The 12,552-nt window shown below is 43.5% G+C and overlaps 1 protein-coding gene across 1 annotated transcript in view; it reads right to left on the reverse strand.

The window, feature by feature from the left end:
- The window catches only part of ADNP2 (ADNP homeobox 2), a 33,343-nt gene extending 23,048 nt beyond the window's left edge, over nt 1-10,295 (reverse strand). Inside the window, exon 1 of the mRNA XM_043889013.1 lies at nt 10,142-10,295. The gene's annotated coding sequence lies outside the window, so the exon portion shown is untranslated. The remainder of the gene's footprint in view (nt 1-10,141) is intronic.
- Between the last annotated feature and the right edge of the window lie 2,257 nt (nt 10,296-12,552).

A 12,552-nucleotide genomic window follows, 5' to 3' on the forward strand; every position in this document is an offset into this window, starting at 1 on the left:
AGCAACTTAGCATGCATCCATATATACACACATACACATGTATGTGCATAAAATATTACAAACAGGGTAGGTAAAGAAAGCAGAGTAATTTTCAACAAATTATTCTGGAACAATTAGATTTCCACAATCAAAGAATAAGTTGGATTCTTTCCTATTAGTATACACAAAAATTAACTCAAAATTAGTCCTATACCTCCATGCACAAGTGAAAACTTTAAAACGCTCAGAAGAAAACACAGGCATAAATTTTTATGACATTGGATTTGGCAACAGGTTCTCAGATATGATACCATAAAGCGCTAGGAACAAGAGAAAAAGTAGCTAAGTTGGACTTCATCAAAATGAAAAACCTATATGCTTCAAAGGAAACCATCAAAAAAATGAAAAGAGAATCTACAACATGGGAGAAAACTTTTATAAATCTTATTCCTGATAAGGAACTTATATCCAGAATATATTAAAAAAAACCCCAACGACAATAATTAAAGGACAAATATGCCAACTTAAAAACAGGAAAAGGATCTGATTACTTCTACAAAGACAATATACAAATGGCCATTAAGCACTTATGAATGTGCTAAACAACATTAGCTATGGAGAAAAGCAAATAGAAACTATCATGAGATAACTCTTCACACCAACTAGAATGGCTGTCAATTTTAAAAGAAGTAGCAGTAATAGTGCTGGCACAGATGTGAAGAAAATGGATCCCCCCCATACACTGCTGGTAGTAATGGCAGTAAAATAATGCGGCTGGTTTGGGAAAGTCCAGCAGGTCCTCAAAGTATTAAACATGTAAGTACCATATGAACCAGCAATACCACTTGAGAGAAATTAAAAACCTGCATCCAAACAAAACCCTGCACAAGAATGTTCACAGCACCATTACTCATAACACTCAAAAAATAAAAAAGCACAAATGTCCATCAAAAGATACATAAATAAAATGTGGTGTATCCAAAGAATGGAATATTATTTGGCCATAAAAAGTGAAGTATCAATGCATGTTAATCAATGCATGATAACCCTTGGGGGATATTATTCTAAGTGAAAGGCGTCAGACACAAAGGACCACATATTATATGATTCGATTTACAGGAAATGTCCATAATAGACAAAATTTACAGAGACAAAAAGGAGAACATTGGTCGCTTAGGGCTGAGGAGAATGGAAGGTGATGGCTAAGGGGGCAAGGTTTCTTTCTGGAACAGTGACAATATTCTAAAATCGACTATGGTGATGTTATGCACAACTGTGTGAATGAACTAAAAACCACTGACTGTACACTTTAAGCAGGTGAACTGTATGGAGTGTAAATTACATCTCAGTAACGCTGCTTTTGGGCTTTTCTAGTAGATCAGTTGATAAAAAACTTGCCTACAATGCAGGAGACCCAGGTTTGATTCCTGAGTTGGGAAGATCCCCTGGAGAAGGAAATGGCACCCCACTCCAGTATTCTTGCCTGGAGAATCCCATGGACAGAGGAGCCTGGCGGGCTACAATCCATAGGGTCACAACAGTTAGACACATCTTAGCAACTAAACCACCACCAACGCTGCTTTTAAAATATCTGAAAAGGCATAAAATTAAAATAAATCCTGTGGTAGTTGACTAGGATAAAAGGTACAGCTGTGACCTTATTATCTGTAATAAATACGGATTAATACGGATTTAAAAATATATGTATTTGTTAATGTGTGTGTGTATATTGTACAGCTCAGGCCACTGCAAGAGCCTGGAAGTAGTTACACACCAGTAGCAGACCACGCCTTGGGCTCAAATCTTCCTTTCTAAATATCACTTTCCCTTAAAAGGAAGCAGGGCTCCTTGGAAAAATGGCTGATTTCAGGGCTGGAGCACAGAAGAGACAAAATGATCCTAGAATGTCTTCTGCCAGAAAATAAAGGAGTTGCTCAGAAAATGGAGAGACATGTCAAAAGTACTCAAAAGAAGTCAGCTTGAAGAAGTTTCCACAAGCCAAATATGGGACAATGTGGGTACCAAACAAATGACAGTAACAGATTATAACCTGCGGTTCCAAAGATAATGTCACCGTATCTCCCATCCCACATGCTTTCCTCAGAACATGTCCGTGACACTCCTCCCAACCAGAAGCGGCATCTACACGCCCACTCCTCGAACCTGGGCAGAACTCAGCAGCGCCCTCGACCAATAAAGCAAGGCCATGGGAATGCCCAGGCTAGACCACAAAATGCCACATACTTTCCTTGCCCTCTGGGTACCATAACTCTTGGAATCTAGACTCCTTATTGCAAGAAGCTCAACTAGCCCACATGGAAAGGTTCCACGTCAACCACTGGACATGAGAGTGAAGATACTCTTACAGCCTGCAGCTGTCCACTCACCCCGAGTCTTTCAGTTTTCTCAGGTGAGGCCCCAAACATTGTGGAGCATAAACGAGCCATCTCCCCCTGCTCCCACCTGAATTACTGAATTTTTATATAAAATGTTTCACTCCACCAAGTTTTAGGGTGGTTTGGTATTCAGAAATAGTAATCAAAATATAACCCACTAGAACATAAACTCAAGTTCATGATAACAAAAATAATTAAATTTAAAGTTTAGTCAAGAATGGAGTATTTTACATCATTTCCAAGCACCTCCCCACAAAATACTCATTAATAACCAAGGGGAAAAGAGTAATTCACAGAAGTCTGGAAGACATCCGATTAAGAGACAAAATTCCCTGTAAACTTCAGAAATATCCAGATGACACAAGACCACTATTCGTAACAGCCAAACTGTGGAAACAATCCAAGTGTCCATCAAATGGTGAATAGATGAGCAAAACATATCATACTCATCCCACAAAACACTACAACAGTAAATGTAAGTAGGCACTGATGCACATGACAGCATGAATCAGTATCTCAAAAACATGATGCTAAGTGAAAGAACACAGATGCAAAGTCCTCATATTGTCTGACACCATTTATATGAAACATTCAGGAGAAATCTACAGAGATAGAAGGCAGATTAGTGGTCAGCAGTGGGTGGAAATAACTGCACATGAATAGGTTTTTGGGGAAAGTGCAGGAAATGTTCTAATACTAGACTGTGTTGTTGGTTGCACAATTCTATAAATTTACTAAAAATCAACTAATTATACTTCTTAAAGAGATGGGAATACCAGACTACTTTATTTGTCTACTGAGAAGTCTATATGCAGGACAAGAAGCAACAGTTAGAACGGGACATGGAAAAATGTACTGATTCTTGGGAAAGGAGTAAAACAAGGCCGTGTATCGTCACCCTGCTTATTTAACTTATATGCAGAGTTGTTGTTTTTCAGTCCCTAAGTCATGTCTGATTCTTTGCGACCCCATGGTTTGCAGCACACCATACTTCCCTGTCCTTCACTATCTCACAGAGTTTATTCAAACTCACGTCCATTGAGTCAGTGATGCCATCCAACTATCTCATCCTCTGTCATCCCCTTCTCCTTTTGCCCTCAATTTCAATCAAACAACCCAGGATCAGGGTTGGTCCCAATGAGTCAGCTCTTCAAATCAGGAGACCAAAGTATTGGAGCTTCAACTTTCAGCAGCAATCCTTCCAACGAACAGAGTACATCATGGGAAATGCCAGGCTTGATGACTCACAAGCCGGAATCCAGATTTCTGGGAGAAATATCACAACTTCAGATATGCAGATGATACCACTCTAATGACAGAAGGGTAAGAGCAACTAAAGAGCCTCTTGATGAGAATGAAAGCGGAAGAGTGAAAAAGCTGGCTTAAAACTCAACGTTCAAAAAACTAAGACCATGGCATCCAGTCCCATCACTTCACAGTAGACAGATGGGGGAAAAGTGGAAACAGCGGCAGATTTTATTTTCTTGGGCTCCAAAATCACCGTGGACAGTGACTGCAGCCACGAAATTAAGACACTTGCTTCTTGGAAGGAAAGCTATGACAAACCTAGACAGCACATTAAAAAGCAGAGACATCACTTGCCAACAAAGGTCCATAGTCAAACCTATGGTTTTTCCAGTAGTCATATATGGATGTGAGAGTTGGACCATAAAAACAGCTGAGCACTGAACAATTGATGCTTTTGAACTATAGGAAAAGACTGTTGAGAGTCCCTTGGACAGCAAGGAGATCAAACCAGTTAATCTTAAAAGAAATCAACACTGAATATTCATTGGAAGGACTCATGCTGAAGCTGAAACTCCATTACTTTGGCCACCTGATGTGAAGAGTTGATTCACTGGAAACGACCCTGATGCTGGGAAAGACTGAAGGCAGGAGGAGAAAGGGACGACAGAGGATAAGATGGCTGGATGGCATCACTGACTCAATGGACATGAGTTTGAGCAAACTCTGGGACATAGTGTAGGACAGGGAAGCCTGGTGTGCTACAGACCATGAGGTCGCAAAGAGGCGAACACTACTTAGTAACTGAACAACAATAATACTTAGAAAAAGATCATGCAAGGAAAAACTAAGGAACTGTTTCAGATTGTGAGACTAAAGAAAACTAAATACAATGTGTAATTCTAACTAGATTCTTTACTATAAATGATGTTTCTGGAACAACTGGCAAAACTTCAATGTGGGCTGAGGAGTAACAATGCATTGATTTTCTGATTTTGATGGTTTTGTTCTGGGTATGTAGAATGTCCTTATTGTAGGAAATGGACAATATTGGGTAATCTGGCATCTTTTCTGGTAACTTAGTTTCAAATGATTCAGGGGAAATCCTTTGTACTACACCTGCAACTTTCTAAAAATCTGAAACTATTTCAAAAAAGGTTTTAATGCACAAACTATAAAAGCTACAAACAAAATCAGTTAAATCTGAGTTAAAGAAATATCAGATAAAATAATGCCAAATTTCAAATTATCAAAACAATAACTTGAAGATTGATAACATCCACTGGTAGTGGCATCACCGATTCGATGGACATGAGTTTGAGCAAGCTCCAAGAGTTGGTCATGGACAGGGAAGCTTGGTGTGCTACAGTCCATGGGGTCACAAAGTGTCAGACATGACTGAGCGACTGAACTGAACTGAAATGAACTGACTGGTACTGAGAGTAAGTAGAAAAACGTTAATTTCTCCATATTTACACGTCAACTGGCAGTATCTCCCAAGATTTTTAAACAACAGTTTCTCTGAGTTGGAAATTCCATTCTAAACCCTTTTACAACCCCTCCTCCTTCAAGGATAAGCTTGGAACCCCTTCTAAGAACTCCCAAAATGGCCAGTTTATACTTATTTCATTGCACTCACCTCACTACATTGTAATTATTTCCTTATATACCCATTTTCCCTTTTGAACTAAATATCTTCAGGGCAGGAATCATGTTTCTCTGCACATCTGGGCCTATCACAGAGGTTCAAAATGGATATGGCTATAGAGGGTTGGTGAGTTGGAGATAAAGACATTCTAAGTAAATAGATCAGCATCAAAAAATCACTGAGGTAAATGAGTATCTGAATGTATTTGGCAAAAGGTAAGTAAAACTGAAAACATGAACCGGAATAAAACAAGACACGAAAGGGGCATTAGAGCTAACAGTGGGAGGAACTTTTCATGAGTAATAAGAAAATGTGAAGTATCGAGAAGCCAATTTGAAATGGGTACATTTTTCAGACAAGTTACCTATGTAAAAATTATACTTCAGGTTCAGTAAAAAGTGAGTTTGAAAGATCATTTAGCATTTTAGAACCAGAAGATACAAAAATCATAGCAAATAGTTTTATAACAATAAAATTATTAACAACAAACTGCATTGAACTGGGTCTAGGCTTCAAAAGCATAATTTAAAAGGCAAGTTGTCAAGAACCTTGTGGGAGCATTCTTTAAAGTTAAGCACAGCATCACTTTCAAGCCCAGACTGGCTTCTCTGGCCAAAGCAGCCTCAACAGAAACTTCCCTTCAAGTTCTCCACTCACTCCACCAGACGTGCTGGTCTGTCCTCCTTAGAGTTCCTGGAGCACTTCTTTCCCAAAAGCTGGCTGATAAATAGGACTGCCCAAGGTTAAGACCATCATCCACCTATATCTAAAACAAAGAAGTTAAATGTATTGCTTGCAAAGAAATCTGGCTTCACATAGGAAGTGCTGATCTTATCACAGTTGAGAAACAGTAGTACAGGATGGTTCCCAAGCTGTTCCTGACAGGCCAACTCTCAGGAGGAAGGCAATGAAAAGAGGCTTCCAGTGATCAGGCAAGTTTTAAAGGGGTCTGCAAGTACTTGTTCAAGGCTTGGGAGAAGGGCCAAAGAAGTCTTCTTGAACCTGCAGAATAGGAGCATTTCATTTTCAACTGTACACGCTCCCCTTCCCTCATCATGTTTACTGTGGTTCCCTCCCTCAAAACAAGTACACAGGTCCATTCAATTTAAAGAAAAAGTTTCCTGTTTATAGCACTTACTGTTTTAGGGAAACCAAGTAAACATAATAAAATAAAACACAGGTAAATCACAGAAGTTCTGTCAAGATCCTTGGTCTACTGTTGCCAATCACTTTGCGGGAAAAAAGCTGACTTTTACCATAATTTATCCATTCTCTAAGAGATGCAAGATTCTACACAAAAGGCCAAGTGGACTAATTAGCTGGAAAAGAAGTTGCTGAATGCTTCCATATCTATAAATCCTTTATTGATGCTATTCTCAATATATTCTTAGTACTCAATTAAATCTGTATTTTCACCATTAGGAAACAGCAGGCTAATGCAGCTGTACTATCTACCAAGTTCAGTTCACAGTAAATTATTCTTTTCTTTTGTATTTTATTATTATTTTCAGCTGTGCTCGCTGCTCGTTGCTGCACACATGCTTTCTCTAGTTGCAGGGAGTGGGGCTTCTCTAGTTGGAGAGCATGGGCTCTAAAAGCACAGGCTTCAGTAGTTGCAGCATGCGGGCTCAACAGCTGCACCATGCAGGTTCAGCAGTTGTGGCTCACGGGCATATTAGCTGCACAGTAGCTTCTGGAATCTTCCTGGATAAGGGATAGAACCTGTGTCCCCTGCACTGGCAGGCAGATTCTTATCTACTCTATCATCAGGAAAGTCCCACAGTAAATTACCTTTAATTTCACAGTGTGTGGTAGACATGAATTTACCAAAAATTGCATTAAAGTGCAAAAGAAAATATTATTTTCCAAAGAGGCACTTAAAGGGTTTTTGCTGCTTTTTAGTATCACGATCATTTAAGAATACTCCATTATCAAAAAATACACTGTAAAAAAAGTCATTCTGGTAATAAACAGTACTTTTTTAAGGCACAGAACTTTCTTCTAAGTTCCTGTGAAATCTAAGTTCTGAAACGATTTCACTTGCAAAACAATCCAGAACAATGATCTCACAAGCAAGACTCTGGAGCTACACTGCCTGAGTTCAAGTTTACCACAGTTTACTACTAGTTGTGTGATCTTTAGCAAGTTACTTAATCCCAGGGCCTGTTTCTTCTGTAAAACAGGGACTGCACAACCGACTCTGAGAAGTAGTTTTGAGGAAGAAAATTCATTTAACACAAGAAAAGCACTTAGAACATAAGACTGTGAGTTTGCTATTATCTAACTCCAAAAACTTAAAATGCAACATTCAAAAAACTAGCATCATGGCATCCAGTCCCATCACTTCATGGCAAATAGAAGGAAAAAAAGTGGAAGCAGTCACAGATTTTGTTTTCTTCAGCTCCAAAATCACTGCTGACAGTGACTGCAGCCATGAAATTAAAAGACGCTTGCTCCTTGGAAGGAAAGCTATGACAAACCTAGACAGTATTAAAAAGTAAAGACATCACTTTGCCGACAAAGGTCTGTATAGTCAAAGCTATTGTTTTTCCAGTAGTCATATACAGATGTGAGAGCTGGACCATAAAGAAAGCCGAACACCCAAGAATTGATGCTTTTGAATTGTGGTGCTGGAGAAGACTCTTGAGAGTCCCTTGGGCTGAGAGATCAAACCAGTCCATTCTAAAGGAAATCAACCCTGAATATGCACCAGAAGGACTGATGCTGAAGCTCCAATACTTTGGCCACCTGATGTTAAGAGCTGACTCACTGGAAAAGACACTGATGCTACAGAAAGACTGAATGCAAAAGATGAGAGCGGCAGAGAATGAGATGGTTATAGATAGCATCACGACTCAATGGACTGAATCTGAGTAATCTCTGGGAGATAGTGGAGGACAGAGGAGACTGGAATCCTGCAGTCCATGGGCGGGGGGGGGGGGGGGGGACACGGGGGACAGACACGGACGTTGGTGTTGGCAGAGTCAGACATGACTTAATGACTGAACAACAAGCTCCCAAAAATCTAAGTGAAATGTTGAAACTACTGGAATACAGGGGTTGTTGTTTTGTTTTAAAGTAACTAAAAACACATGATATTTATACAATAGATGAAAGCAAGAATCAAAGGTCTGGGTTCAAATACAAGAAGATCCCTTCTCAGACACGTTGCCTTCAGCAAGTCCTCACCTTTCAGTCTTCTCCTTGTAACACCTTGCCAACATGTGTGACAACCATGTGATAACCAGAGTGGCAGCCACAGCAGAATATTGGGGTGTGACCACTCAAAGTGACTACAACCATAAATTCACCAAAATATATTGCAAACTTGGATCAAATTAAAAAGGTGTCCCAGATATCGTCAGATAGACTCCCTGGTAGCTCGCACGGTAAATAATCTGGGTTCCATCTCCGGGTCAGGAAGATCCCCTGGAGAAGGGAACCCACTCCAGTATTCTTGCCTGGAGAATTCCGGGGACAGAGGAGCCTGACAGGCTACAGTCCATGGCGTCACAGAGTCGGCACGACTTTCTCTCACTCACTACGGGAGAGGAAGGTAGAGTGTTTACAAGAATTGTGTGTGTGTGTGAGTTGCTCAGTCGTGCCTGACTCTTTGCGACCCCATGGACTACAGCCCACCAGGCTTCTCTGTCCATGGAATTCTTCCGGCAACACGGGAGTAAATTGCCATTTCCTTCCCCATCCTCTCCAGACACCAATCTTCAATTCCTAACCCTAAAACCAGCTCTCACATCCTTACCACTGCTCAGTCAGACGAGTGAGCCTATCTCCTCCCAACTCCAGTCCCCCTCCAACCTAGCACCAGTACCCTTTCGACACACAGATCGGTCACTTCCATGTCTAAAGACCACTGCCTCAACAAACTCCCAATGACAACTAGAATACCAAAGTTCGTTCATAACATGGCTACCTCCCCAGTAACAAGCTACATGTTTGTAAACATGTATGTTTAAACAAGTTAAACATACATTACTTGACTTCCAACCAAAGCCAAACACGCGCTTTCCTCAACTCGCAATTTTTACGTGGTCCACTCTCCCAGAACGCTCCTCCCGACTCCCAGGCTCCTCCCGAGCCCTGTGGAGTTCGCCCGTGCCCTGAGGCACTTGCCCATCTGCATCATAAATCACCACACACAAGAGTCCTACAGATCTCAAGAGGCTGCCATTACCCATTCCATTCAATTATAAAGTGTTTTAAGAGCATTCCGCCAAGCCTCCCATTCAAATTCAAAGAAAATACTTTAAACATTTAATTATTTAACAACCGTTCAGTTAAAACTGGCGGCTACTATTTTCGACGTTCCCAAGCCAAGAGTCAGGAGAAATTCTGCGCTCTCTACGTCAGTGCGGGGACCGGCGGCATGTGAAAAGTTCAACTGTAATGTCAACATCTGCACGTCATCAGTATTCACACCGAGAACTCCGGGGTGAAGGAACTGGGGCTCCTCTCAGCTGTGCGCTCCTCCAGAAAAAACCCGCCACAGGGCAGGCGGCTGAGCGCGCCTCTGCCCGGCCCGCGTCCGCGCTTGCTCCGGGCGGCCCTCCGGCTTCCAGCCCGCCCGCCTCCCCGGCCCTCCCCGGCCGCCGCCCTGTCCCCGCGTCCCCCTCGCCCTGATGCCGTTCCCCGCCCCGCCCCCAGGCCCCATCACCGCCCCCCTCGACCCCGGCCCCACGTGACGCGGAGGGACGACGGGCGCCCTTCGGGCCGCGAGCCCCGCGCTGGCAGAACGTCGCGGGATTAGAGAGGCGGCCACGGGCCACCGGGTGTGGGCGGGGTGGGGCGGGGCCGCAGCCGGGACTTCGCGGGCCGGGCCAGGGGCGTCGCCGCGGGCCGGGCCGGGGTTACCTACCGCTGGGCGCCCGCAGCGCCGCCGCGTCCCTCGCACGTCTGGCCGCGCCTGCTGGGGCCCCGCGCCCGCCCGCCTCCGCCCCGCGCGGCGGGACCCCCGCTCGGCGCGCGCCACCCCGCGCGACCCCGTCCCCTCCTCCCAGCTCGGCCAGAAAGAGAAAATGGCGCTCGATTGGCCTCCGGAAGTGACGCGAACCCTTATTTGCATGCCGATGCAGTCAACCAATGGGAGAAGAGCATGCTTGGGACCCCCCCCCCCACCCGCCTCTGGGCACTGTCCCACAGGCCCCTTTGGGCCCCTGCCTTAAGCTGAACTGGAAGGTCAGCAGTGGGAATGGGGTTTTGTATTGAAGCCCCCTCCCCTGACCCCACTCTTGCCACAGTGAACTGGCCTGCTAGCCTCTCCCCATATCCACAAACTCTCGTGAGAGTGTGATGTGATGACGTCACTAGAGGGGTGGGGCTATACGTCGTTCGTCACGTGACCAATCACGTGGGTCCCTAGAGCTTTGGCTTCATTTGCATGAGGTGGGGTGGAGCTATTGGCAGTAGCAGGAATAGGTGGCCCCGCCCACATCTCAGAGCCAATGGGAAACCAGCTGTGAGGTGAATCCTGCCCTATCATTGGAGGATAGAAATTGAACTATCAGAACTTTGACAAGGATGCCCTTGATGCATCTTGGTGAACTGACTGGATAGGGTCTCCTGACTTCGTAATTATATCCTAAGAAAATTAATTTCACACTTTTTCTTGAGAATTTTTATTTTTAAGTTAGAGCTACTACGTGCTGTGTAGAAAGAAAGTTAATTGCATACATTTATAAAAATTCTTAAATGGCTTATAAGTTCACTTTTGCCCAGCTTTGTAAAAAAAATGTGAAGGGATAATATATTTCTCAAAATGAATGTACCATCGCGTGAAAGGAGCTTTCAAAATGCCTATGGGTCTTCAACTGTTGAGTAAAGCGCCCAAGGGGTAAGAATAGAACCACATTGCCCTCAGGGAACTTGCAGTTTAACGGGGAGGCCTGCTGTGTAGGCAAACAACTATTTTAATTTATAGCTCCTCAGTGACTACTCCAGCCCTTTCTCCCTTCATTGAAGCTGCCGAGGCAATATCTGCCCCGCCTCAACTTACTTTTCAGCACAAGACCAAGTCTACTTCTTCCAGAACACCAAGACCATCAGACATGGTCTCCATCTATCTCTTCCGGCCCCACGTGCACATCTTTTCTTCAGCACCATCCTGATCAGAGTACGTGTCTGTTCATGCTCAGGGCCGGTTCCTTCATTCCTGGGCCTTGTTTGCCCTACTGGGCACCTCATTGCCCAGCCATTCAGTTCAGTTCAGTCGCTCAGTCGTGTCCGACTCTTTGCGACCCCATGGACTGGAGCATGCCAGGCCTCCTGTCCATCACCAACTCCTGGAGCCTACTCAAACTCATGTCCATTGAGTCAGTGATGCCATCCAACCATCTCATCTCCTGTCGTCCCCTTTTCCCCCCACCTTCAATCTTTCCCAGCATCAGGATCTTTTGAAATGAGTCAGTTCTTCGCATCAGGTGACCAAAGTATTGGAGTTTCAGCTTCAACAGTCCTTCCAATGAGTATTCAGGACTGATTGCATCCTTTAGGATTGACTGGTTGGATCTCCTTGCAGTCCAAGGGACTCTCAAGAATCTTCTCCAACACCACAGTTCAAAAGCATCAATTCTTCAGGGCTCAGCTTTCTTTATAGTCCAACTCTCACATCCATGCATGACTACTGGAAAAACCATAGCCTTAACTAGACAGACCTTTGTTGGCATTCCTCTCCCCTAATTTCAGCTTCTCTCTTTCTATGGGTAACTTCTGCTCAGTTTAACCCAATGACTAAAAACATAAGTGGCACTAAGTAAATGTATGAATTAATTTTAAAATGTTCTTGAGTGCTGGGTTGATATTACTCAACCACAATTTGTTTTTTTCTCTACAAGAATCCTAGCCATAATTGAAGGAGAATTTGCTCTTTATAGTTATTTATGAATTATGACTTAATTTGATAATAAATCACAGCAGTAAATGGGTATGATGTCCCTATACATCTTTCTTGAAGAAATGGGTGGGATGAAAAGTTACAGCCTTCCGGTTACCCTTGACCCAGACCACGGGGCTCCAGTAGGAGGATTGTATCACATTTCTCCAAATATCTTACTGCTTTCACTCCTCACCTTGTGCTCTCCTGCGCCACCCTCACCCGCATCTAAGAGCGGGAAATTACAGGTATCCCTTGACCACCAGGGCTTCCCTGGTGGTTTAGCTGGTAAAGAATCCGCCTGCAAAGTGGGAGACCTAGGTTCAATCCCTGGGTTGGGAACATCCTCTGGAGAAGGGAAAGGCTACCCACTCCAGTATTCTGGTCTGGAGAATTCC

The sequence above is a fragment of the Cervus elaphus genome, chromosome 27 (genome assembly GCF_910594005.1).
Source record: "Cervus elaphus chromosome 27, mCerEla1.1, whole genome shotgun sequence".
NCBI classification, from domain to species: Eukaryota; Metazoa; Chordata; class Mammalia; order Artiodactyla; family Cervidae; genus Cervus; species Cervus elaphus.